General features: G+C 36.1%; 1 pseudogene; it reads right to left on the reverse strand.

Moving 5' to 3' along the window:
* LOC124378321 overlaps nt 1-27,646 on the reverse strand; it is a 69,191-nt pseudogene that overhangs the window by 41,304 nt on the left and 241 nt on the right.

Raw genomic sequence — 27,646 nt, forward strand, 5'->3', positions numbered from 1 at the left:
ACCAGGTGTCTGCAAACTGTTTGTAATATAGTGTGTCAAGGAACTTCTTATTCAATGAGGTCAAGATCATCAAAAGCATGCCTTTTTAAGGCACATCCTGTTCAGATTTTCCAGGTAAGTCGATGTGTACGAAAGATGTACCAAGAAAATTTTACAAATGCGCAGGCTATTCTTTAGTGAAGCTCCAAATGTTCTAAACACAATCACACTAAATCTTTTCACAGGATTACTTTGACAAGAACATATTAATATTAAAGCGAATGAGCTTTATGACACATTCCTCTAAACCAAGCTGTCGTAACTGATCGCTCACAAATCGCTCATTATAGATGAGTATCTTCTAATTTCAAAAGTCTCCTGTCCTTCTGAATTCATCTTGACATCCTTTGGTGGCTAGCATGGGCTGTGTGGATTGAAAAGTCAAGTTATTAAGGCGATCTTTGGTGACAGATTTGACACACTGGGCCCTCTGGCTTTATCTTCTAATCCTTCTCATCAGGAGAAAACAAATCCACACAATTTGTGGCAATAAGAGGATTTAGAGAATGGTGTGTGTAGAGGAAAGGAAGGGAAGGGGAACAAATAAAGTATCAGTGCTCTGCTGGGGATCTGATGACACTCAAAGTGGGGGGCTGGGAAGGATGAGGGTTTGTGCTTCAGCAATCCAGTGAAGTAAGCCAGTTGTTCAGGGGGTTTCGTAATTTATTTGCTTATTTGCAGTGGGTGTTGGAGCAAAAACTAAAAAGGCGGTGCATTGTTTAGCACTTTTAACAAATTGCATTGTCACAAAGCAGCTTGCCAGAAATCAGCATGTAGATTTAGATCCCTGGAGAGCAAGAAAAAAATGAAAGAAAATGAAAGGAAGAAGAAACCTTAAGGAACCAGACTTCTTCTGCTCGATCCACTAGTTGTAGAAAAGGAGTCAAGGAATAATCCGTATTAACACATCATGAAATATGTCCGGGAATAAATGCAGAATACGTCTCTATGAGTACTGCAAATGTTCTGAAGCTGAGTCTTGAGCATAATGTGTTTTTGGTGCAGGCCTACTCGATATATTCAATAAAACATTCAAATATATGGATCTTTTTTGGTGGTGTTTTGTATGTGTCTAAAATGTCATTATTAACAAATAGATATCAAATCTAGGGTTAGGGTTAAACTAAAAGTACATTATTATACTTATTTTTTATCATATTTACTTTATTATTAGTGCTATTATAATTTCTTATGTACCACCGTATTTTTTGGACTATAAGCCGCTACTTTTTTCCCACGTTTTGAACCCCGCAGCTTAACAACGAAGCAGCTTATTTATGAATTTTTCCTGGGTTTTTCCCGGTTTCACAAACTTCAAGCCAAAAAACTGAGCCCCATAACATTAGACCAATGAAATTTCCGAACGGAAACGAAAAAACGCACCTCACCTGTGTTCTGAGCTGCACGGCATCGAGAGAAAAAACGTTTTTTTTAAACGCACGACGATGCCAAAAGATAAACTCCCGAGAGAAATTGTTGTGAAAGGAAGGAGGAAGACAGTGAACAATGACTTTTTTGGTAGGCTACTGTTTAGATACAAGCTGTTGTAACGCATTGAGTCTGGGTGAAGGGAGAGCTCGCTAACTCCAGTTACAACAGAAATCATATAAGCACAGACAGGTTTCCAAAACTCGTGATTTTTTTTTTCTTGGCAACAGCGTTACTGGTTAGTCAAAGAAACTTAGAAATCAGCATCAGAAAATAATAAGGACATATTCCTCGGTCTTGCACACACGCAGTAATACTGGAAAAATGCAGTGCCAGGCTATTCCCAAAATACCGCTATGCTCCTAAAGGAAGCGCAAGTGGTATTTTCAGTGTAGACACCTGCGGTTTATAGACAGGTGTGCCTTATTTATGTTCAAAATAAAAATATTTGTAAAATTCAGTGCAGCTTATATATGGGTGTGCTTTATAGTATATTGCGCACCCATATAGAAATTACGTATATATATATAGAAATTAGGGTATATGAAACAAAGAATCGAGATGCAGGAGCGGATATATGTGAACTTTAAATGTATTAAAATAAAATGCAAACATAGACAATGCAACAAAAATGCAAAATTTTAAACAAACATGAGCATGCACTTAATCATTAAACATCAAGAAAGACATAGTACTGTGGACTGTGAAAATATATACAAGTGAGAATCTGTTTTATTTGATTCTTTTTATCTTCTTATGTTATATCCTATGTTACGATTCTTATATTTTTTGTATACTTTTTTGTTGTTAGTTACCCTAAAAAGCACATTGGGTTCAATTTCATGTATAAAAGTAGGTGCAATGGGGTTAAAATTGGTACTACTACTATTACTACTATACTAGTTACTGCATATACAGATTGTCCAGTTTTCCAAGTTTATTCATTATTTATTTGATTGCTGACAACTAACAAAATAAAAACTCTTTGAACTTTTCATCACAATAGTAGATTTATTAGGTGTGCCCTACATATTTTTCTGCATGAATGAAATTACATTCCTTTCCAACAAAAATAAGGTTCCAAAAAAAGGCAAAGATTTAAAGCACTTCCTTTTTTATTGTATTATTGGCTCCATTACAAGTAGCCACAGACATCAGTTTATTTCTTTCCTCTCATATAAAAGAAACAAAAGGAAGGAAATGGCATTAGTTCAGATGAGTCTCGCTGCATTGTTATGTGTGAAATATATTCACTAGGCACTAAAGATCACAAAAAAGCACACAGTGAACAGGTAAATGATGCCACCATGTCACTTTTTTCACAGAACTACCAGTTCTAGGAGTACAATATATTTAACATTGTATGCCACCGAGTCTGCTTATGCCCTGTTATGACTCAGAAAAGGCATGGCATCATGCTGTGGTAAAAGTTTTATTGATTCAGTGGCTATAAATCAACAAACTGAGTGAGTATTTTTTATAAAAGGTATTTTTTCCCCCAGAAACAAATGAACACAATAGAGATCGCAAGCCAATAGTTTCCATCAGGTGTGATGACTGAAGGTTTTCTTTCAGCGTTTTTAGTTCTAAATGAAGCACTGGTACACGTTTGTATGCTTTCTTTCCTTTCTTTTCTTTTAGCAATGTAACATAGAACTTAAAAGACATGGAAAAACTATAACGTATTGTAAATGCAAATCAAAAATAAATACATGAAAATAAAAGATCGTCATTAGGAGAAATGCAACCTTTTTTTTTAGGACCGTTCTTTTCAGTTGGAGCTCTTACAGACAAAAGATGTTTTAGCAGTCCCATAGCTATTTGGCATTGTTTCATCTGGATATTAAAATATTCATCTGCCAAACGCTGCCATAAAACAGGAAAACATAGTGGGCCTTTTAAGACTTTCTGTAGCAAACACAATTCCATTACACGCTCATAAATAGACCATTTGGTTGTTTGTGCTTTCCATATGGGTGGTTTGCCGATTTTAATTATATATACAAAAAGTTGTGAAATGAAATGTGCTTTTCCACGTTACTGCTGTGTGAATATTCAGAAGAAGCCATTATTTTCTCACATTGCAGCATACATTACAGCATTTGTTTTTTTGTTTTTTTTTACAAAACTTGTTTGGAAGTTTGGGTTAGAGTACAGGGTCAGCCATGATACAGTAAACCCTGGAGCAGAGAAGGTTAAAAGCCCTAAAGTGGAGGCTTGGCAATGCTGGGTCTTGAATCCCCACCCTTCTGATCTGTAACCCAAATCCTTAATCATTGAGCCACCACTGCCCCAACCAACTCTAATACGCATAGCATGACACATCATGCAATTATCCAATCAGACAATCATGTAGCAGCAACACAATACATCAAATCATGCAGCTGCAGGTCCAATGCTTTAGCTAATGCTTTAGCAAACATCACAATGAGGAAAAGGTTTGATCTCTGTGACTCTGAGAAAGGCTGGTTTGTGTATTTCAGAAACTCATGATCACAGGATTTTTACAAACGCAAGTCTTCAGATTTTACACAGTGGTGCCAAATACCAAACTGTTAAAACTGAATTGTTAATAAGGCATTGTAAAGAGTCTAGCCATAAACCAGTAAAATAGCCATGACTGGGAAACAGTTTATCAATCAATCAATCAAATTTTATTTATAAAGCGCATTACAACCACCAAAAGGAGCACAAGGCGCTTTCCAGTAAAGCAAAAAATAGACAATAAAAATAAAAACAAACAAAAAAACAACCAAACAAAAAAGTTTACTATTTAAACACCAGTCAGCAAAATCAGGGACATGAGTTTTCAGTCATTGTGACTAGATGCTAACAGTTGAGTATCCAGTTATCATTTTTTCGCTAAATGAAAAAATCCATTCACTGTTGCTGGAACCTTCACAATCAGTATTTTATTCTCACAAGAACATGGTGTGTATGAGTGTGTGCAATTCAGTGCCATTATACCTAAAGTCATTCTCAACCTGTCAGCTATTTTTAATTGAAGTATCTGCTTTATTGGTAGTTTTCGCTCACCCAGCCCACTACATTACTGTTTGACACTGACTTGGTTTCCCAAAAGCATCGTAAAACGAACTCGTATAAGATAGATGCTAGAGAGAGATAGACAGAGAATGTAAGAGTTCATTGTGACACTCACTCTGCCTTGTAACAACGTTCTTCATGATACAATGCATTTGAAAAAGTCCTATTCTTTGTTCAAGCTAAGCTCAAAAAGAGTGAGAATGTATGACCATGTATAGAAATCAAAATATAGCTGTGATATAAAGGGCAGGCAGATGCTTAAAGGGTTCAAGGGGAACTATATTTAATGGCCACATTTACAAGACAACTTGTCCAATTGGCTGGCAAATTTCCCAACAGCACAAATTCGATTTGGCAGGCGGCCAGATGTTCATTTTAAATCTAAAGATTTTCAGCTGCATATTGCTTTAATGTGTATACACGATGGCAACGATGCCACCCATGGCATGACAGATCTCTATTTTACTCTGCCAACTAATTTGCTAACTAATGGCATCAAACTGCAGCAGTACACTCAAGCAATACTCATAAATGTAAATGTTTCAGCTTACAGATTTTCAAGAAGTGCAGATCGTCAGGAGAACAACTGGCAGGCCATTTGAGAGCGAGAAAGAGAAACTGTTAAATCCGTATCTTTTCTTTCTCCAGACCACCACCTGAGGCCTTCATCCAAACCCATTTGGCGCTAAACAAATGCAGAACAGATTTAGTTCCACTATACCAATGCTGCTCAAAACATACATCCTTTTGAATAATCATCTTTAATATATTTTTCCCCTTAGTCCTATACAACAGAAGGCAATGACAGTTGACGCGTTTTGGCCACAGAGGAAGAACGAGCCGCAACGTGTTTGCCAAAAAGCATCGATGAGAGGAGTGTAAAAAAAGTTTGCACTAATCTAAGAAAAAGCTCTCTTAGGAACATGCAGGCCTCGGTGTGTGACATTTTCTCAGTTCACCTGCCAAACATTGTGAACTTTCCAAGCCTTTTTAACTCTGGGTTCACCTCTAGCCATTGTGCATTATTCATTTGCAAAGAGGGTCCCTGCTCTTTAAAAGGATGCTAACAGATTAGCAAGCGTTCCATAACACTGCCATTCCTTCCTAGATGGATTTTACGTTCTTTGCCAGGACAAGTTTTCTCAAACTTGTGTAAATAATTTAGATCACTTTATAAATGGGGCAGAGTATAACCAAAAATCGCACTGCATCTCAAAAAAGATTTCTATCTCCAACAGAACAATCTGTATGTGCATATATTTTTACCTTAGAAAAGTCTTTGACTTTCATCTTGATATTAAAAAATATAAAGAGCAAATCAGGTATAAATGAATGACACTATCTGTATTGGTTTAGTGCTCCAAATATCTAGATCCATATCTGGATCCTAAACAGTAATGCCCCAAAGTGGATGTGATCTTTAATCCAGGGTGACCTCCTGACCAGGCATTTAATCTGGATGCTCTAAATGCATGCCGCATTGCATATTAATAATAAAGGCAAAGTGTTTTTTTTCCTCTCGTAGCAAGCTCCTTATACAGCATGACTCACTGCATAACCACATGAAAATAAAAACCTCCATTCACATGACTTTTTTTGTTGCTTCCTGCCGAATCATGGTCTTGATGCACAACAGGTGCCCTATGAAAATTTCTGGCATGCTTTCTTAAAAAATAAAAAATAAAAAAATAATCATAGTGCACATCCTATTTGTATCACATTATCTGTTCATTCTGAATAGTGTACTCATATATCGTTGCATCCCTGCTGGATATGCTTTGTTATTGTTCTAAAATTCAAGCTTGTGTCATGTTATACACATGAAGAAAAACATTTTTTTTGATGAGATTTGATGCTTAAAGTTGTTAGCCAACAGGGTACCGGTGGAAATTGGGCTACTGTTGGCTGAAGGAGGAAAATGAGAGGAGAAGACGCCTTTAGAGACTGCAGGAAAAGGAGAAGTGTAGGAGAGTGGAGGTTCGGGTTGGTACTTTAAATGTTGGTACTATGATGGGGTAAAGGGAGAGAGATAGCTGATATGATGGAGAGGAGAAAGGTATATATGTTGAGTGTTCAGGAGACTAAGTGAAAAAGGGAGTAAGGCCAGGAACATTGGAGGTGGGTTTAAACTGTTCTATCATGGTGTTGATGGAAAGAGAAATGGTGTAGGGGTGATCCTGAAGGAAGAGTACAGTAAGAGTGTAGTGGAGGTGAAGAGAGTTTCTGATAGGGTGTTGAACGTGAAGCTGGAAGTTGAAGGGATGATGATAAATGTCATCAGTGCCTATGCTCCACAAGTGGGCTATTAGATAGAGGAGAAAGAAAAATTCTGGAGTGAATTAGATGAAGTGGTAAATGGTGTACCTAGGAATGAACGAGTGGTGATTGGGGTGGATTTCAATAGGCATGTAGGTGAAGGGAACAGAGGTGATGAGGAGGTAATTATTAGGTATGGCTTTAAGGGGAGAAATGTGTAAGGGCAGATGGTGGTAGATTTTGCTAAAAGGATGGAAATGGCAGTGGTGAACACTTATTTTAGGAAGAAGAAGGATCATAGGGTGACGTATAAGAGTGGAGGAAGGTGCACACAGGTGGACTATGTTCTATGCAGGAGATGCAACCTGAAGGAGATTGGAGACTGTAAGGTGTTGGTGGGAGACAGTGCAGTTAGACAGCACCGGTTTTGGAGGTGAAGAAGAAGAGGAGGAGAGTGAAGACTGAAAGAACTGCAGAGCTAAATATGTTAAGGTTTCTGTTGGGAGTGACGAGGATGGACAGGATTTAAAACGAGTTTATTAGAGGGACATTTTGAAAAGAGGAAGACCAAGGAGGAGGTTTATGGATGTGGTGAGGGAAGACATGCAGGTAGGTGGATTGAAAGAGGCAGATGCAGAGTAGTATGGAGGAGTAACGGGAGCAGCCGAAAGAAGAAGATAGATTCTGCATCAGTATAGGTCTATATAATGGGTTTATCATAGTTAATTCCTTTTGCCATGTCTTGGGGAGACTGGAGGAAACAAAAAACCTGGAAACCCAATAAAGACACAGGGAGAACCTGTGACTTAATTTTTGATCCCTGGAGCTATGAGGGTTTTTTATGAGTCAGAAGTTAGAGAGGCAGCAATATCACAATACATTCTAACTAGATTTGTGGTTGAATTTTGTTAGGAAATAAATTTATTAAATATTTACTTGTTGATAGGTCAAAATTTTTATAATTCTCTTTGTGTATAAATGTATTACTGCATTTAGCTAATAATTCATAATAGTTTGTGAATACTGTGCTTTGTTGGATGGAAATATTGAATTGTTGCATTCTGGTGCATTCACTCTTTTCTCATCACACAATAAAACATTTCACAAGTTTTATGATTACATGAATATTTCATTATTAACACAAGCAGATGTAATGAAACCTGAACGCACGTCACAAAACTGTCTTCAGTTTTGTACCAAGAAATACTTCTTCCCTGGATTTGAATTGTATCACATCACTATTTACTCACAGCTGAAGGTTTTTTACTCATTTGATTAATCCAATTTGACGTTTATTTCATCCAAAAAGCAAAAATGATAAAATGACGCCTAATCCATATAAAAAAAAAAAAAACAGAGCTAAACAGAAGCCAAAAACAAAAATAGATTGACTTTATCTGTTTCCTCAATGTTGTTATGATGTACTGCTAAATTCATTTGATCAGTTATCAGTAAGAAAATAGACTCATGCATATCATGTGCTATTGAACATATCATAATGTCTGAAAGGGTCTGATACAGAGCAGCGGAGCGTCAGATGAGAACTTGTGTGTGTGTGTGTGTGTGTGTGTGTGTGTGTGTGTGTGTATACGTCAAGGGTTAAAAGAAGTTAGAATATGACACTGCAGAGTGCACTGTGTGTGTGCATGTAATGGGGGTTCACAGAAGCTGGCGGAGAGCCCACTACCCAGTGCGGCAGAACAGAGTGTCCCAGCGAGTTGGAGAGAGAGAAGGAGAGAGAGAGAGAGAGAGAGAGAGGGACAGAGAGAAAGGGTAAGAGAGAGACATGGGCTCAAATCCCTCACTTAAACAGCACAGGTCTCAGACTAGTAATAGTCTTTTAACCGATCCTCCACTCATCCCCTAACCTAGGTTTAAAAATGTATGTTTCTTTGGGGTTTATTTAACTAATGTGCTAGTAAAATAATGTGTACAACATTATTTTTTGCCAGCTTTTGTTATTACATTTCATCAATACTTCAATTTGCTTTGTACATTAGGGACATGCTATGAATGCATAATGAGCTTTCCAATAAAGACAGCTTAGATTTGTTGATACTTTTTATTAAAGAAAGAAAAACCCACAATGGTCACTAGAATAACTTCAATCTGACAAAAGTAATAAAAAATACATAGTTTACTGAAAATTAACTAATGAATATCAGACTTTGCTTTTGAATTGTGGTTCAACAGTAGCATAAAAAAATAATGAAACTGTTGACAAAAATGTTAATACCCCCAGAAAAGTTTATTTGACCATAGGTACATGTTAAACTAAAGTAGGCCCTGCAATTAGCATCACAGATGTCTTCAAACTTGTAATCAGTCAATTTGCCTAATTAAAGGGTGAAAAGTTTGCTGTTTGATGTCCCGGTGTGCACCACACTGAACATAGACCACAGAAAGCTGAGGAGAGAATTGTCTCAGGACATTAAAAAAAATTTTATAGGCAAGCAAGTCTTTAAAGGTAAAGACTGTAAAACCATCTCCAAGCAGCTTGATGTTCCTGTGACTTTAGTTGCACATATTATCCAGAAGTGTATGGTCCACAGGACTGTAGCCGACCTCCCTGAACATGGCTGCAAGAGCAAAATTGGTGACGAATTGAATAGAAGGATAATATGAATGGAACCAAAGAGCCCAGAACAACTTCCAAAGAGATTAGAGGTAAACTACATGGTCAAGGTACATCAGTGTCAGATCGCACCATCCGTTGCTGCCAAAATGCACATTGACAGGCCACAAAGTTTTTGGAGGAATATCCTTTGGACAGATGAGACTAAATCAAAACAAGTCACATCAGCTGTATGTTCAGAGACACAAAAATAAAGGATACAATGAAAAGAACACTGTACCTACTGTGGAACATGGAGGAGGCTTGGTTATTTTCTGGGGCTGCTGTGCTGCATCCGGCACAGGGGGTCTTTAATCTGTGTGGGGTTCAATTAAATCTCAAGACTATCATTGCATCGGAACAACTCGCTCTCAGTTGTAGGTCATGGGTCCTCCAACAGGATAATGACCCAAAACACACAGCTAAAAACACCCAAGAATGGCTAAGAACAAAACATTAAACTATTCTAAAGTGGCCTATCAATGAGCCCTAATCTAAATCCTATTGAAGATCTGTGGAAAGAGCTGAAACATCCAGTCTGGAGAAGGCACTCTTCAAACTTGAGACAGCTGGAGCAGTTTGCTCATGAGAAGTGGGCCAAAATACCTGTGGACAGGTGCAGAAGTCGCATTGAGAGTTACAGAAATTGTTTGATTGCAGCGATCGCCTCAAAAGATTTGTGCAACGAAATATTAGGTTAAGGGTACCATTATTTTTGCCCAGGACAGTTTCATAATTTTTTTAACGCTTCTGTTAAACCACAATTCAAAAGCAGTGTCTGATTTTTCATTAGTTAATTATTAGTACATTTTTATTTAATATTTCTTTTGTCAGTTTCATTCATTGCATTCATTATTGAAGCGATTTTTCAAGAATTATTGACATTTTGTCCTAGTATGTACATGCGTTTTCATTTATTCATCCATCCATCCATCCATCCATCCATCCATCCATCCATCCATCAATCTACTCACCAATCTTTCTTTCTTTTTCTTTCTTTCTTTCTTTCTTTCTTTCTTTCTTTCTTTCTTTCTTTCTTTCTTTCTTTCTTTCTTTCTTTCATAAAACTATGTGCTTGGAAAGTGTTACCAAGGGTTAAGATATAGGGGAAGTGACTTCATTTTATATTTACATTCAATTAATTATAATGGTATTATTTGTGAGAGCTCTTGTCTCTCTGCTCAAATTTCACAATAAAGAATGATTCAGTGTTTTTTTTGTCCAGTTCTCCCACAGTGTAGGTAGTGTTGATGGGTTTTGTAGTGTTGTCCTTGTTTTTTTTTTCAGAGTGAGAAAACTGTAATGATATTGTCACAGAAGCTGTTAATGTGAGATGACAGGTTTGACAGAAGGTCAGCAACAGAAAGCTTTCTCTAGAAATATATCATTTCCACCAGGCAATTATAATATCAGAGAAGTTCAGCAGGAAATAACTTGCTCAAATGTGAGTTATCCTTTAAAGTATCATGTAGCGGAAGAAGACTGAAAAACAGTTAAAGGCATGCTGTGAATCTTGTGTTTCTAAATTTAGGACACATCACAGATGCAAACTTAAAAAAGGAAACTGTCAGAGTAAAGAGAAAAACACTCTACTGTAAAGTCAAATATAATTAACTGCCACTGGCTTCATTTCATTTCCTCATGTCCCAACATGGCAGAGTCTGAGAACCATTCAGAAAGAAAGAAAGAAAGAAAGAAAGAAAGAAAGAAAGAAAGAAAGAAAGAAAGAAAGAAAGAAAAAGAAAGAAAGAAAAGAGCAAGAATGAAAAGGAAAGAAGAAAGAATGAAAGAAAATGAGAGAAGAAAGAAAGAAAGAAAGAAAGAAAGAAAGAAAGAATGAAAAGGAGAGAAGAAAGAAAGAAAGAAAGAAAGAAAGAAAGAAAGAAAGAAAGAAAGAAAGAAAGAAAGAAAGAAAGAAAGAAAGAAAGAAAGAAAAGGAAAGAAGAAAGAATGAAAGAAAATGAGAGAAGAAAGAAAGAAAGAAAGAAAGAAAGAAAGAAAGAAAGAAAGAAAGAAAAGAGCAAGAATAAGAAGGAAAGAAGAAAGAATTAAAGAAAATGAGAGAAGAAAGAAAGAAAGAAAGAAAGAAAGAAAGAAAGAAAGAAAGAAAGAAAGAAAGAAAGAAAGAAAGAAAAATTAAAAGGAGAGAAGAAAGAAAGAAAGAAAGAAAGAAAGAAAAGAAAGAAAGAAAGAAAGAAAGAAAGAAAGAAAGAAAGAAAGAAAGAAAGAAAGAAAGAAAGAAAGAAAGAAAGAAAGAAAGAAAGAAAGAAAGAAAGAAAGAAAGAAAGAAGAGCATTTGTATGATGGATTGAGAGAGTGGAGGGAGTTAGTTGAGGGACAGTTTGTGTTTGTAGCCTTTTTTCAGGAACAAAAAGAACTCATAAAGGATGATGACGTGTGAAGAAGCAGGCAAAATTCTCTGAAAGGCAATTAAAGGCTTTTCACAAGCCATATAAAAAGCGCAGAATAAGAAAAAGAATATACAGTAGATCATTTTTCAATACAAAGTGTACAATCTCACACTAACGAGAGAACCATAAATATCAGTATTGTAATGGTTTAGTGGTGCATTTTATTCACACCCTCAGCATTCTTCTATTTAACAGTCCACAGGAGACATATTCATTCCCTGAAGGTTACTCAAATACACTTTCAGAAACTCATCAGCTGTTTCGGTCTCTGACAGACACGAAGATGTAAATCTGATGTGAGTACATGGACGTGTTTATATGATCAGGCAGATGGTGAAACTGGAAGTTAAAAGATCTGAAGATAATTCAGATTCTGTCATCATGAATGTTTGAAATGTTTCAATAATATTTTATCTATCTTTCAGTTTTGTAAAAAAAAAAAAAATGTGAGAGGAATATCAGTAAAATGTTGTAAGAATTACGTTGTTGTTATTATTATTATTATTATTATTATTATTATTATTATTATTATTATTATATAATATAACTATTCAACTAATTATCATTGGAGACAATAGACAGCCATTGGAGCCACTTGCAGTGTTTTGTAATCTTTGTCAGAGATGATGATCAATCTCTCACTTTCATTTTTTTTAGAGAATCTGTATTGAGAGGGAAGCATTATAGCAGCCTATAGAACACCCCCCCCCTCCCAACACACACACACACACACACACACACACACACACACACACACACACACACATACACACAAACACACAAACTCTAACAACCAAGCTTAAGTAGATTTATTTCTCATTTTGTATCTTTCAATCAACTTTTTGTAAGCAGCAAATAAACAGGCCATGGAACATTAATTATCAAAAACCCAAATCCCCTATAAAGATTATAAAGGCTCAGATTAAATAATACAAATCGGTGCAACTTTATGTGTTGCAGAGAGCTGTATATTTGTGTCATTGCTGTCTATAGGCATGAATATGGAAAGATACAGCATCTATTAACATAAAGTTTCTGTCAATGTATCTGAACAAGCAAAAGGCTTCAATAGAGTTGAATATTCATTTACATTATAATACAAAAAAATGCATCTAAATTGTAATATTTTATTAATTGTAATAACATTTTTGCCTATGAATGGACACTTTATTTCAATGTTCTGTTTACTTAAACATAAAATGCATTTGCAAAACCCAGCCTTGATTTTCCACTTTCTAACTTCGTTTGCATTACAAATGAAAGGATCCTTGAAGATATCTCAAACCCTCCAGTAATTGATCACTGTGTGCAAAGTAAGCTAAAATCCCTTCTTGACCCAGCAGTGAAAACACTATATAGTGGTGCGTCCACTCACCCTGTCAGTTTAGCCATCTTTGAAAATCCAAACACGTCCATGGACAATCCTGTCCGTGGTCCACACACTACAAATCCAAGCACTGATTCCGTATTGCTTGCTCACTACAAATCCCAAAATTGCTCAACTCTCCATGGCACCTGCCACTCTGGTGCTGAATCAGGAGCAAAAGAAGAGCACTGCAAGCCTTCCAGAATCCTGTGTCCAAAGCCAGACTTCCACTGAGAGGAACAGATCCAGCACTCATGGACTGAATCCAGTGGATTTAGAAGAATGGGTGATCCAATCCAACATTGCATCCATAAGAGTTTTGTACAGTGCTAGTCTAGCCCTTCCTCTTCTCATTCAGGTGGAATGCTAGTATACAGTGATTGCACTCTCTCCATCGCTCGCTCCCGCAAGCTGTGGTTAGAAGAGCCTGAGCAAAGCAGCGGTGACAGAAGCTTTGAGTGAAAAGCTCGAGAGAGAGAGAGAGAGAGAGAGAGAGAGAGAGAGAGAGAGAGAGAGAGCAAAAGAGAGAAATAGAGAGAGAGAGAAAGAGGGAGTCAGAGAAGGAGGAGGGGTCTAAGAGAGGAGTGAAAAGAGAAAGAGGAGGACGGACGATGATAAACACTACCCCTGGCACTTGAGCTGATGAAAACGCACACTCCTTCTTTTTAGTGAGCCCTTCACCCTGATGCCAGTGGGATGACAGAAAAGAAAGGGAGGGTAGGGAGGAGTGTGGCGAGGAGAAAGAAGAGAGAGAGGGGGTGAGCAGCAGAGAGACAGATTGCTGACTCTGCAGTAGAGTGTCAGACTGCTGATGGCAAGAGAGCAAGACCCTGTTTTCCACAGAAGGTGCAAACACACACACACACACACACACACACACACACACACACACACACACACACACACACACACATTTGTTTTCTTGTGGTGTATGTATTAAGATAAAGGAGTGTTAGGACCTAATACATTTGACATTTACAAAAGCCCTTCTTGACAACTGACATAATCCTGCATAAACATGTATAAAGACTTCCGATAGGAATCTGTCACTATCCAGCCTGACTTCTTTCATTCTGATGTTGTCCTTTCTGTTGTCCATTCTTATGTCCTCGCCAAGTCTCCTGAGATACTCCTAACGCAGTGCATTTCTGTTTCGTATTCACTTGGTCTCCCTATGTCACATTACACTAGCAAGTAACTGAGCTACAAAATCAATTGTCATTAAGTTTTAAAGTAAAAAAAAGCTTGGAAGCATATGGTGTGGTATCAAGCTGACATATAGGACTGCATTAAACTTTGGAATTGTATTGGAATGAACTCTTTTAAAGCAGTATATAGGTTTATGTTGACATCAAGTCTTTTTTATGCTAGTGGTACAAACAGTTGCCTAAGGCCCCCAGCAGAATACAGGTTTTTGGCAATAAGGGGCGGATGATTTAAGCATTTGTAGGGGGCCATCTTGTGGTCTGCAACTTGGCAGTTTAAAATATATACTAATTGTGAACAGAATGATCATGGGCTAGTTGTGGCAAGATTGAACAGCGACTGTGTGAATAATTGGGTTGTGACTGAGATTGGGTCATGAATGGTGTATCGTTGAGGTATGAGGGGCCATGAAGTGCCTCATTAGGGGCTGAAGTATAATGGGGGATGCTTAGAGTGTCATATAATTGGAGATCTGATAAGGGAGGTGGTAGCTTAGTGGTTAAGGTATTGAACTCCAGATCAGAAGGTCACAAGTTAAAATTAGAGCTCCAACAATCTGCCACTGCTGGTATCTTGAAGAAACCTTAATTGCTCACGTTTAATTCGCTCTGGATAAGAGACTCTGCAAAATGCCATAAACGTAAATGTACATATGAATGGTGTATGATTGGAAGTCTGACTAGAGTTGATAAAATTGCCATTGGGGTACGACTGGAAGTCTGACATAAGTCTGACTGAAATAGGGTTGTGACTGGGGTATCTCTGGTTAATGATTGGGAGTCAAACTCAGGTCTGACTGGAGGGTGACAAGGTCGAGGTTAGATAATCTGTGACAATATTAATCATTCTGTTTGTCTCAATACAGCAAGTTTAGGGAAACTTTTGCTTTCTTAATGATCTGTAGATGTTTGGTGCAAAAGAGGTATTTGGATAACTAGCAGGCCCAGAATTAATGTCCTGAAGCATTTTTTTTTCTAATGTCAACAAAAATCCTGTCCCTAACAAGGAAAAAACAGAAAGATAACTTGATCTTGTAGGAGAAATATTGCTGCTATTACTGTGTGCTAATTTTAAAGTCATCGGAATCTGTTTCAGGGTGTACACAACTACCAACTTCCAGTGAGGAACCCTGCTTCTTCAAAGGTTCTTTGGCTACTTAAGTGCTCTTAGTTTCCTTAAATAGTGTAATATGATAGGCAAATACTTTGCTGGAAAGTTCTACATAACACCTTCCTTTTGACAAATCCAAAAGGCGTATAAATGCAGTAGTGTGTTTAACATTGCATAATACTGTAGTTTCAAAATTCAAACAAAAGCAAAGCCAAAGGGAAAGGAATTCTGTTGCTGTAAAACCAATATAATAACCATTACAAACTAGTAATGACTTTCCAGTATGCATTTAAATACTTAATTAAATTAAGTTGGATTACTTATGGTATTATAATAATGAAAGTCAGTAGTAGTAAGACTGTGTGTGTGTGTGTGTGTGTGTGTGAATGAGATTGAGGGCAGTGGAGTGGTGCAGTTGCAGGGAGAAGAGGTGGAGAAGGTGGAGAAGTTTAGGGTCAACAGTGCAAAGTAATGGAGAGTGTGTTAGAGAAGTGAAGAAAAGAGTGCAGGCAGGGTGGAGTGGGTGGAGAAGTGTGGCAAGAGTTATTTGTGATAGAAGGGTATCTTCAAGAGTGAAAGGGAAAGTTTATAGGACTGTGGTGAGACCTGCGATGTTGTATGGTTTAGAGACAGTGGCATTGACTAAAAGACTGCTGAGTTGAGGATTTTCGTTAGGCGCGACGAGGATGGACAGGATTAGAAACAAGTTTATTAGAGGGACATCTTGTAGGATTTAGGACGTTTTAGGGACAAAGTGAGAGAAGCCGGTTTAAGATGGTTTGGACATGTGCAGAGGAGGGACATAGGGTATATTGGTAGGAGAATGCTGAGGATGGAGCCACCAGGAAAAAGAAAACCCCTAATGGGAGCAGCCAAAAGAAGAAGAAGTAGACTTATAGTATTTGAATACTTCCTATGCAACTGGAATATTCTTTCACATGCCCTCTACTAGCACTAATTTGCATTTACATTTATGGCATTTGGCAGATGCCCTTATCCAGAGAGACTTCTATATTCTGCTCAATTCTATTATGTCATGTATTAGCATATATAACTATATACTGTGTGCTCACTATTAGGACAAAGGAAAGTGGACACCTCACATTCATGCCCATGTGTGGAAGTTCAAACTGAAAGATAGAAGCACACAATGACTTTTCATTTAGTTCGAGCCCCTGTACAGGAAATGTTGTACATACAGATATGTTTTGCTGATGATGGACCTTCACCAAGCCTTGGCCATTAATTCACTAAACACCTTTAAATGCTAAACGAATGTCAGGTCTTTCAGTCAGTGCCCAATGCCCAATGCCCAACCTCATTCATGTTCTCGTGGCTGGATGGAAAAAAAAAAATCCCTCACACGTCCCAAATCAAGTGCAAGGACTTTTTAGAAAGTGGACGCTGTCCCTAGCAACAAAGTAAGACCAACTCTGTGTAATTTTTTGAAAAGAATATTTAATTGATCCCACTAATTGTTATTTCTTACACAGCATTGCTGGAGCACAGAAAGTTAAGAGCCTTGTTTAAAGGTCCCAAGAGTGGCAGCTTGCCAATACTAGGGCTTGAACCCTCAACCATCTGATCAGCAACCCAAAGACTTAACAACTGAGATACCACCTCTCCAACAGTTCAGCAAGGACATTAGGTTGTGATGCTCAGCTGCTTTGTATTAAAGTAGTTTTCAGGAATCACAAACCATTTTTTTTACATTGACTCTATGTCTAAACTGATATAACAATGTGACAGTGTGTGTGATAAACTGTACTTTTGTATGTGGGCAAAAAGTCATAACAAAGCAGTAATATATTCCCTTTTTCCCACCAGCTTCCAAAAATACCAAAGACATACCTGAGTACAGAGCTGTGCAGTACTGAAGGAAACATAAAACCCTTTCCTTAGGCGATATTATGCAAGTCATTCTGGTGGGGCACATTTGGCACATAGCCTCTGTACGGTTGAAAAGGAGAGCGTGTTCACTATTCTTATTGCGACTGATAACAAATTTTGGTGTGCCCATGAATCAAAGAGAAGTTAAGAGCAGGGAGGAGGCAGAAAAAATGCAAGCCATACTGAGGGAAAATAGAAACCTTTTATATAAGACAGACACCAAGCTTTGATCTGGGGATGGTTTGTTTCGTTAATGCCAAAGATATTTTTCAGGAGTGGTTCAGGGCCACCGCTTTTATAAGTGTGCTATTGGAGCTGGTATTAAAAAGTGTCTGCATTGAACAAAAAAAAAATCTATGAAAACAGAGATGAATAATCACTTATTTCAAAGTAACTGTGCAAAATGTTTACAACATTTAATGTAATTCATATGAGCAATTACAGCTTTGAAACATGAAATCTAGTAGCAAACATGACCCATTTACAATATTATCCCTAATAAATATTTCTCATCTGAGCAAATAAATGTTAAATATTTTATGTATTTGTGCTCTACTATCTATTTTGCTATATCATGTATACCATGTAGGAGAGGACGGTAACTTTTGTCCTTCCTTTGTGAAGCAAGAAAGCAATATATTTAAGGTCACTGAACAATGTGTTAAAGACAGGTACATTAGCATGTCATTTGGTATTCTCTTTAGCACAGTGAAGCACGAGCAGTTTCAAGGTTGAGGAGTCCTAAGCACACTTCCTTAATAAATCCTACCATATATTCCCCAAACTGGATTTCTTCCCTGAATTCCTAAAACTCAAAACCTTAATTAGGTAATACCTTAATATATAAATCCATTTGTTAATAACGCTTCTATACGCTTTACCAGACACGGCCTAATAGAAAGAAAATGTGTTCTACATGAAGATACCAAGAAAATAGCAATCTGAATTTCATAGCTGATATTCCCATTATCATTTGCTTTTTTTTTTGCCATTTGGCCCGATACCCCTATACAGAGCAACTTACAATTGCCATTTATACAACCAAGCTGTTGAGGGTTAAGGGCCTTGCTTAAGGGCCCAATAACATTATCTTAATAGTGTCAGGATTTGAACCCACAACCTTACAATCAGCAGTCTAATATCTTAACAACTAAGCTACAATTTCCCAATAAGAATTACCACGGAGCTACCACTTTCCAATATGTATTATTATTGTTTTGTCTTTCATCAATGCTCCTATACTTTCTGAATATGATTAGATTATTATTACTGTGAAGATTGAAGTACAGTAAAAAAAAGGACCACAAAAGGACCACCGCTGACCAGATTTAGATAATGAACACTTCACAGTATGATGTGTTTGCAGTGAAATTGCTCTGGTTTAGCATCTGTTGGTAAGAAATTAGCCTAATTGGTAATTCATAATTAAATGGGGTACAGAGAAATCCGCCTTCAAACTATAAGTTTAAAGTAACGAACCAATGTTGAGTATATTAAATTTAAATAATGCACACCCAGCTATGGATTATTCACCCAGATTATACCATGGAAACTTGCCACAGTTCCAAATGAATGGTTTCAGTGAGGTTTGGGGTGCAAAAATGACTGAATGGATACAAATAATGGTTAATTGTCATTAATTATATTATATATATGTGGGTTGTTGGATGTGGAGTTCTACCACTCTACATCAAACATAGATAAGGTAGTAGGATAAGATTACATTTATTTGATTGAAATTAGTAAAGAGAGAGAGAGAGAGAGAGAGAGAGAGAGAGAGAGAGAGAGAGATCTCTAATAATAATGAAGCTGTCTCAACCCAAGATAAAGATAAACCATTCAATCTAGTTTATTTTGCTTATACATATCAGTTTAACATTACTGTAATAGATAAGTGTTAAATTGATCTTGTGTCTTAAACTGTATATGTAATATAAATTTATGCTCTATAAGTAAATGACATGCAAAATTCAAGGAAAGGAAAGTTATTGAGTAATGTTTACAATAGCTGCCTAACATTGTAAGTGACTAAAATGATATAATAAGTATAATACACACTTCTGGTGGTTTATACTGTATACAATAAATTCAAGATTATATACATGATCTCCTCCATTCAGCTGTCTGTCTTTTATATCAACAAATAATATACTTTTCTGTACATATCCTCCTGACATATCCCTCCACAAATCTGAGCTGCAATTTTCTCTCACAGAACGCCTAATCCCCCAGATGACACACACTCTACTCTCCTGAGATGCAACTATCTCAGGTTAATACACCACAAGTGCTGGGGGACATATTGTAAAAAGACAGTTGAAACGTAATTATATAGTGCTATTCTTGTCTTCACTTTGACTGCACACACATTTGCCAGATATTTTTTAAAAAAGCCTGAAAATGGAATAATATACATAATGTAATTTTTTTTTTACTTTTCTAAAGAAGGAAAATCTAGTAATGCTTTTTTAATCTAAACTTTCTTTCGGCTTCTCCCGTTAGGGGTCGCCACAGCGGATCCTCCGCACGTTTGATTTGGCACATGTTTTTATGCTGCATCCCCTTCCTAACGCAACCCTCCCCATTTATCCGGGCTTGAGACCGGCACTGAAAGTGGCTGGGGTTGGTTCCCTGACCAGGGATCGAACCCGGGCCTCTGCGGTGAGAGCACCGCATCCTAACCACTAGACCACCAGGAAAATGCTTTTTATCAATCTAGTATTTTTAAATTGTTACATATCACACATAATCCATTAGCATTATATATATATATATATATATATATATATATATATATATATATATATATATATATATATATATATATATACAAAAATCTTTTTTCATAAATTGTTTGAATATGAAAGTAAAGATTCTTGTTGGTTGTTGTTGGTTTATCTCTTTTGCATGACCTCCATCTTGAATGTCATCAGCAGTATTGTATGATCTTTTCAAAATCATTTTTCAAATTAGTTTTAATTCTCAACAACATAAAGTTTTCATTTACTTCAGCTTTATTGTACAGTTGCTAGACAATCAATAGAAAAGTCTCACGTCAGTCAGAAGCATTGAATAATAACACTAACATAATAAATGAACAGTATTTGGTGTGTTACTGAATTTCTTATATAGAGATATTAAGAGCAAAATTAAAAATCAGTTCAAAAGTTTTGCATTTTTCTTTCTGAATGTGATGGAAATAATTATATTCGCTATTTCCATTGTATACTTTAACCTTAAAACAGTTTTCTTTTACTTTTTCAGTTCATAACCTTTTTTTTTAACCGTATATTTTCTGAAGAGGTTTTTTACCTTTCAGATTACGTCTGGACACAATACTGATCTATGACTCATCCATATTTCATTTCGATCATTCATTTATTTGTTTGTTTTTAGAATATGGTTACATTTTCCATTTTACACCTGATAGCCGTAGGGGTGTAAACATGTAAGCGTCAGGGAACAGTTTTGTGAGAAAGGTTTTACTTCTCTCAGATGGACAGATAACAGATGGAATGCAAAGGAGTTACTGTAACTTGCTCATACATCACTACAATGCAGTGTAACTGGGAAACTGCAGCATCCACAGAAACGATAGAAAAAACCATTATCGGATTGTGTGAGTGTGTGTGTGTGTGTGTGTGTGTGTGTGTGTGTATGTCGTACTGTTCTACTTTCAGTAATCTTAAGCTTTTGCTCTCGGGCTCTGGAGTCTCTCCGCCCCTTGCATCCCTGCTGTCCACATGTGAATACTAAGTACACTCATCAATAAGAAGGACAGAATGTAGTAGTGTCAGATACTGAAGAGCAATGCAGCATAACAATTTATCACTGTTTCCCCGTTAATGCCTACTGCGGCACCTCGGTATTCAAGTGGCACATTATATTAGCTTCTTGACTTGAGGTACACCAACGTGTAATAAATCTGTAAAATATATAAGTATCTTGTATAATAAAAGTATAGTCAAAAGCTTGTTGACACCTGACCATTAGATTCATTTGTGCTTTTTGAACATCAAATTCTGCACGTCATCTCCATTTGTTGTTATAATAACCTCCACTTTTCTGGGAAGATGTTCCACTAGATTTTGAAGTGTGCTTGTGGAGATTTGTGCTCATTCAGACAAAAGGGTGTTAGTAAAGTCAGGTGCTGATGTAGGTGAGGTGAGGAGATCTGGGGGGCACTCAGTGTTACAATTCATCCCAAAGGTGATCAAAATGTTTGAGGTCAGACTCTGTAGAAGGGCACTGAAGAGCTTCCACTCCAACCCATGTAAAGCATATCATGAAGCTTGTTTTGTGCATTGTTATGCTGGAACAGGTTTGGGTCTTCTAGTTCAAGTGAAGGGAAAATGATACCACATCCGAAGACATCCTGTACAACTGTGTGTCTCCATGTTTGTGAAGAAGCACATCTGGCTAGAAAATTCAGGTGTCTCAATACCATATAGCCCATATATTGTATGCATGTACGGTGTATCAATAATCTGATACACAGTGTAGTGTGTGTATACAGTGATTTCATTTAGGTAGCTACAATGTTTTCTAGATATGGCTGTAAGCTTCTAAGAGTCAACTAACACATTTATTAAAAATCGGAGGACATTTTTTTTTATCATTCATGTGTTGAATTGAATTCTATAACTGGTATAACGATAAAAAAAAATGTCCTCCGATGTTTAATAAATGTGACATTTCAGCCGATAACTGATTTCACAAGACTACTGTTGAACTTCATTTCTCGAGAGGAAGCTGATTCCTAGGACACTTTCTGTTTCTGACATAGCCAGTATATAAGGACACAGGAAATGTTACATAATAGCAATATCACTGAGAATAATCTGAAATACAAACAATAATATTTCATCCATGACTCACATTGTTCTTAGGTCTTTCTATTTTGTGTATAAATTCAGTATATTTTTTATGACATAATTGTGGGAAAATGTCTTGTGAAAGTCACCTAATGTTGCTATGTCAACACCTGTATGTGCCTTATTTACGTCACTATTCATATAAAAAGATATTTTAAAAGACCTTGGTATCACAAATAAATGTGTACTTGCCTGAATTGGAAAAATATTTCTGCTTGATATATAGAAGATACATTTGGCAAAACAATTATAGACATGTAATGTGTGAAGAAGTAACACAATCATTTATCAAAAATTATTTGTATATAAATAAGATATTTTAATTGCATTGTTAATTTTAATTGTTTATTGTTGTTTTTGGTCTAGGTTTAGCAATTATAATCTTACATAGCCTACAATCAACTAAAAAAAATGTCCCTGTTATGGTCTCATAATAACAATGGCAAACTTTTTTTTAAACTTGTCACTGTTAATATCAAGGTGACCACTTTACCTGTATCTATAAACATGTTTCTTTGTCAGCATGATCGAGGTGATAATGTCTGCCAAACAGTATATTGGACTGTTATTGTCAAGACACACCTTGTCTTCAATTTGCTTGAATCATGTCTTAGAAGACAGCTAATGTGCTGCCTAACAAATCCGATTATCTTTGTTATGTAAAGTCTGTTATGCTATGTCATATAACTGATTATGTTATATAACTAATTGCTGGCACACACATAAATGAAAAACCTTTTGTGTTGGAATTCGTCTGGAAAAAAATTTAAGAAAATAAATTATTAAACTTTTGCCATCAATCATTTAGGAGATATTATGTATTGAATCTGTGTTAGTGCAGTTGGACAAGAGGTTGTGGTGTCCAGTTTGTGTTTAGTTGTGGTGAGGGAAGACATGCAAGTAGTCGGGGTGAAAGAGGCAGATGTAGAGGACAGGGGGGGAATGGAGACGGATGATCCGCTGTGGCGACCCCTAATGGGAGAAGCCGAAAGACGTGTGTTACAGCTAGCTCAGACATTTGCCCTTCAGCTTATCCTCTCTTTCTCAATTTAGAAGTAATATGGGGAACACATTTCAGACGCTCTAAAACAAGGCTACATCTGTCAGTCAAATGCTTCCACTAGTTCCTTCTTTGTGGGAAAAATTTTTTAAACTTAGACATTATATATATTACGAAGACCTAAATGCTTGTTAATAGTGAGGTCCTCAGTAAATATCTGAACTCTCAGTAATAGTCTACATAGACAAAAAAAAACCCTAATTCTTCTAGTATGGGTTGTTGAAAGCATCAAGACCATTAAAGCAGAGTTTCATGGCATCCCTATCCTTTGGCCCTGTGTCACCCAGATTCTTAACTGCAATTCATTGTAAAGGCCTCAGAAAGCAAATGTGGGCCAGTTAGAAATAAGACAATTCAACTAACAGGATACAAAAAAATCTTGACAACATCAAGCCTGACAAGAGGTTTAACCCCTAGCAAGCCAGCTGGTGTTCTTTTCACTTGTTTCTTTTTTAAACTCATGTAACATCCCTAATTAAATTAATGTTAGTGCTGATATGTTGTCCTGGATTTGTGAAGGTCCTTCAGCCAAACCAAACCCTAAAACTGTCAGTGTCCTGTTTTGCAATTGAGTACCATCACTCCACATTAACAGAGTTTGGAATGGATCCATATCTCCCTCAGATATGGACACCCACAAATTTGAACATTAGTAGATAATACACTTTAACTCTCAGACAAGATATAGAAAAAGAAACCATGGTCACTCATAGCCTTGGATTTAATCGACGATCTTTCCTCTTCACAAGGCAATGGTGGTTACCTGTCAATGGTGTGAGTTCTGAGGTGTTTCTCGAAACGCTTTTCTGTGAATGACCTTGCCTGCTTTGATATTGCCTCTGCCAATTCATTTAAATTTAATTCATTTTTATTTGTATAGCACTTTTAACAATGGACATAGTCTCAAAGCAGCTTTACACAGATAAAGCGATAATAAAATAAATGTATACGTTTGTTACTTATAATTAGACAATTGTCCCTAATGAGCGAGTCAATGGCAACTGTGGCAGGGAAAAAAACTTCCTCAGATGGTAGAAAGAAAGAAACCATGAGAGGAACCAGGCTCAAAAGGGAATCCATCCACGTCTGGGTGGCAACGAATGTCCAATGTCCCTTTTGCCTTGCCCTCTTTTGGTATAATCTCTGATTCCTGAATTTTGACCTTGTTCTGTTTGGGAACAATTCTGGATTGTGTTTTTTGACATCTTTTGTTTAGTTTTGCAAGATTTTCTAGTACCAACATTGATCTTGACCTGATTTTACGATTCATTTATGTGAATCAAATGAATCATGTTATGTGCCTGTGTGAGCCCTGTGTTGGAATGTGAATGCAGATTGAAAAAACAAAACAAGGTTATAGGATACTGATAAAAAAAAAAAAACTACTTTCATAAGCATAACCAATTACTATGCTTTGTAGGTATCACATATAAATGTTATATCTTTATCTTAATATTAACAGAAAGAAGCTCAAGGGCAGGGTAATCCACTTGTTCCCGATCCCAATATTGACTTTTAGTCCCATGTGAATTACACAATTTTGTGACCACGGCCATTGCATGGAACATGACTTTAATCCCACAATGCAATCACAGGAGCTTTAAAGCCATTCAATAATACATTATTCATGCTATGGAAGACTTACCTGAGACACATGCATTGATTACAATGAATTTAACCTGGACATGGAAATGGTATGTTTTTTTTTATTTTAATAAATAATTAATGTAATAAAAAGCGTAAGAAGTGTTATAAAGTAGGCAGACAGCATTCTTCAATGTGTATAAAGCTTACTCAGCTGACATTGGCAATATTGAGACAAAAATGTACTTGAGTCAAAGTAAAACCATGTATACAGTATACACAGTATCTACGTTTAAAGCTGCTCCAGTATTCAGAAGTGAATATTCATGAAAAAATATTGACAATTAGACAAAAGGAAAATTATTTTCTAATTTAGACAAAGGTAAAAATGCAATACGCTGCTTGCTAATTCTACAAGCAAATTTACTAAAGTTGACCAGATAGGTAATGATAAGAGCAAATTACCTGAACTAATTTAAAAAATGTAAAATTAAATCTTTTTTAGATGTTATACTGAATTTTATGGGCCAATATTTCTTTTAAATGCAGGAAGCACCTCATTCTGTATGATTTAGTAATTCCAGCAAAAGAGGTCATTTTATTAAGAAATAGGGAGAAACAAAAGAAGAAAAAAAAAATAACCAAGCAAAAAGAAAAAACCCAAAAACAAATAAGAAATATTGGCCTGGAAGTATTCACACTTTCAATGTAAATAAAAATCAGGTAAAGTACAAAATGTTCAAAATAGTACAAAATATTAGGTAGCCCCTAAATTACGGTGGTTCGACTTGGTACGATGGTGATGTTGATACAAAAAAAAAAGTCAAAATATACCCATTTTGAAGCACCATATACATTTTTTGTGTGATACACAAAACATTTTTTGGGACACCACCATAATGGACACATCTCCTGTGAGATGCCTCACCCTTGCCAGGGGTTGACAGAGTTCAGTTGTCTCAGTTGTTTTTTGGTGTTTCAAAGCCCAATTTTAGCTCTTGTTTCTCTTCTTTTTTTATCGTAATCACCAGACACTAAAACAAAGTGTTTCTCTGTGGAAAGAGGAGAACCTTCCAGCAGAACAACCATCAGGCCTGTATGGTAAAGTGGCCAGATGGAAGCCACTCCTCAGTAAAAGGCACATGACAGCCCACCTGGAGTTTGTTTTTTATTTGAAATACATTTACAAAGATATTAAACAGACTTCTTTCACATTGTTATTATGGGGTATTGTTTGTAGAATTTTGAAAAAATTATGAATTTAATCCATTTTGGTATGAGGCTGTAACATAAAATGTTGAAAAAGTGAAGCAATGTGAATAAATCTTTCGGATGCACAGTATACTGCAAGGTTTATACATTATGGTAATCTAAATTGCTACATTTTGTTCAATTATGTACTGTAATTTGTTAAAATATTAATAAATTATACTACCCTATACTGAACAAAATTCTTTAAGACCCTTAGGTAGGCTAGGCCATGTTTTACGATATATTCAAGTTACGATGGGGTCATCAGTATGGATCTCCATCATAGATTGAGGACTACCTGTATATAAATAAGTATTTTCCACCTCTTGCTTGAGATATATTGTATTTAATGCAAAAACCACATCCTTACCCTATATCCCAGCCTTTTTTTTTTGTAATCTTGTCAGATTTACTTCATTGGCATATGTGCAAATGCTGTCTAACAATCTATAACAGAGATCTTGTTTCCACAACTTTAACTACAGCAGATTTCAGGCATTTTGCCCATGCACAATCCAAAATTTCCAGATGTTTCTGCTCATTGCATAACAGGTAAAAAAAAAAAAAAAACAGGGCAGTTGGGGTTAAGCTGCAATCACAGTTTTTGGAAATTGAAGTCGGAATGACTGACAATACAAATACCAGCTTTGATAGATGGGCCTAAATACAGCCCTGTTGTTCAGCCAATGTGGAAAATGGTAGGAATAACTAGATGTCTTTTTGTTTCAAATGTATATATATATGATTTTAAGGGATTATACTATAGAAATAAAACTCGGATATACTATAGAGTAGTCAATGTGCAGCTTGTACAGCTGTATGTTAAGTTATTTTTAGAGGACAGTAAATCTAAACTGCTGTACAAGCTGCACATTGACTAGTCTAAAATATATATTCGTTTCATTTCTATAACGTTGTACTTGAAAACATATAATAAAATGATGAACGCAAATTCATTTTAACAGCATTAATTTTATTAACGCTCGAATACTACAGCACCCATTTCTGTTTGATCATTTTCATTAAGACTATAAATAAATAAATATACAAGAGGAAAAATTTAAACTATTAACGCAACACATTTATTTACAACGTCCTTTCTTTTCTCTAAAATTATTTTTTTTAAATATTAAAATATAAAAATAAAATATATTTAATCGCTAAACATTTGTTTTATTTATGTGCCAAATCAGTCTCAAATCAAGCACTAAAATCCGCCATGATGCACAAATCCGGCAATTAAAACCGTCCGTGTGGAAACATAGCAAAAGTTCAGTTTAGTGTCCTGATGATTTACGCCATTTAAAACGCTATAATTAATTTTAAACATTTACAAGTATATTTTGTCTTCATGCTCTATGTTGAGTATGGTTTCAATAATAATAAACATACATTTGCATAAAGCATAAATATTTGTCCATGTTGATTAGAGTATTAAAAACGTGAAAAGAAAAATTATTTTTTAAAAAAGAAAAATTATATATATATATATATATATATAATTTTTTTTTT

Source organism: Silurus meridionalis, chromosome 24 (assembly GCF_014805685.1).
Source record: "Silurus meridionalis isolate SWU-2019-XX chromosome 24, ASM1480568v1, whole genome shotgun sequence".
Taxonomy (NCBI): domain Eukaryota; kingdom Metazoa; phylum Chordata; class Actinopteri; order Siluriformes; family Siluridae; genus Silurus; species Silurus meridionalis.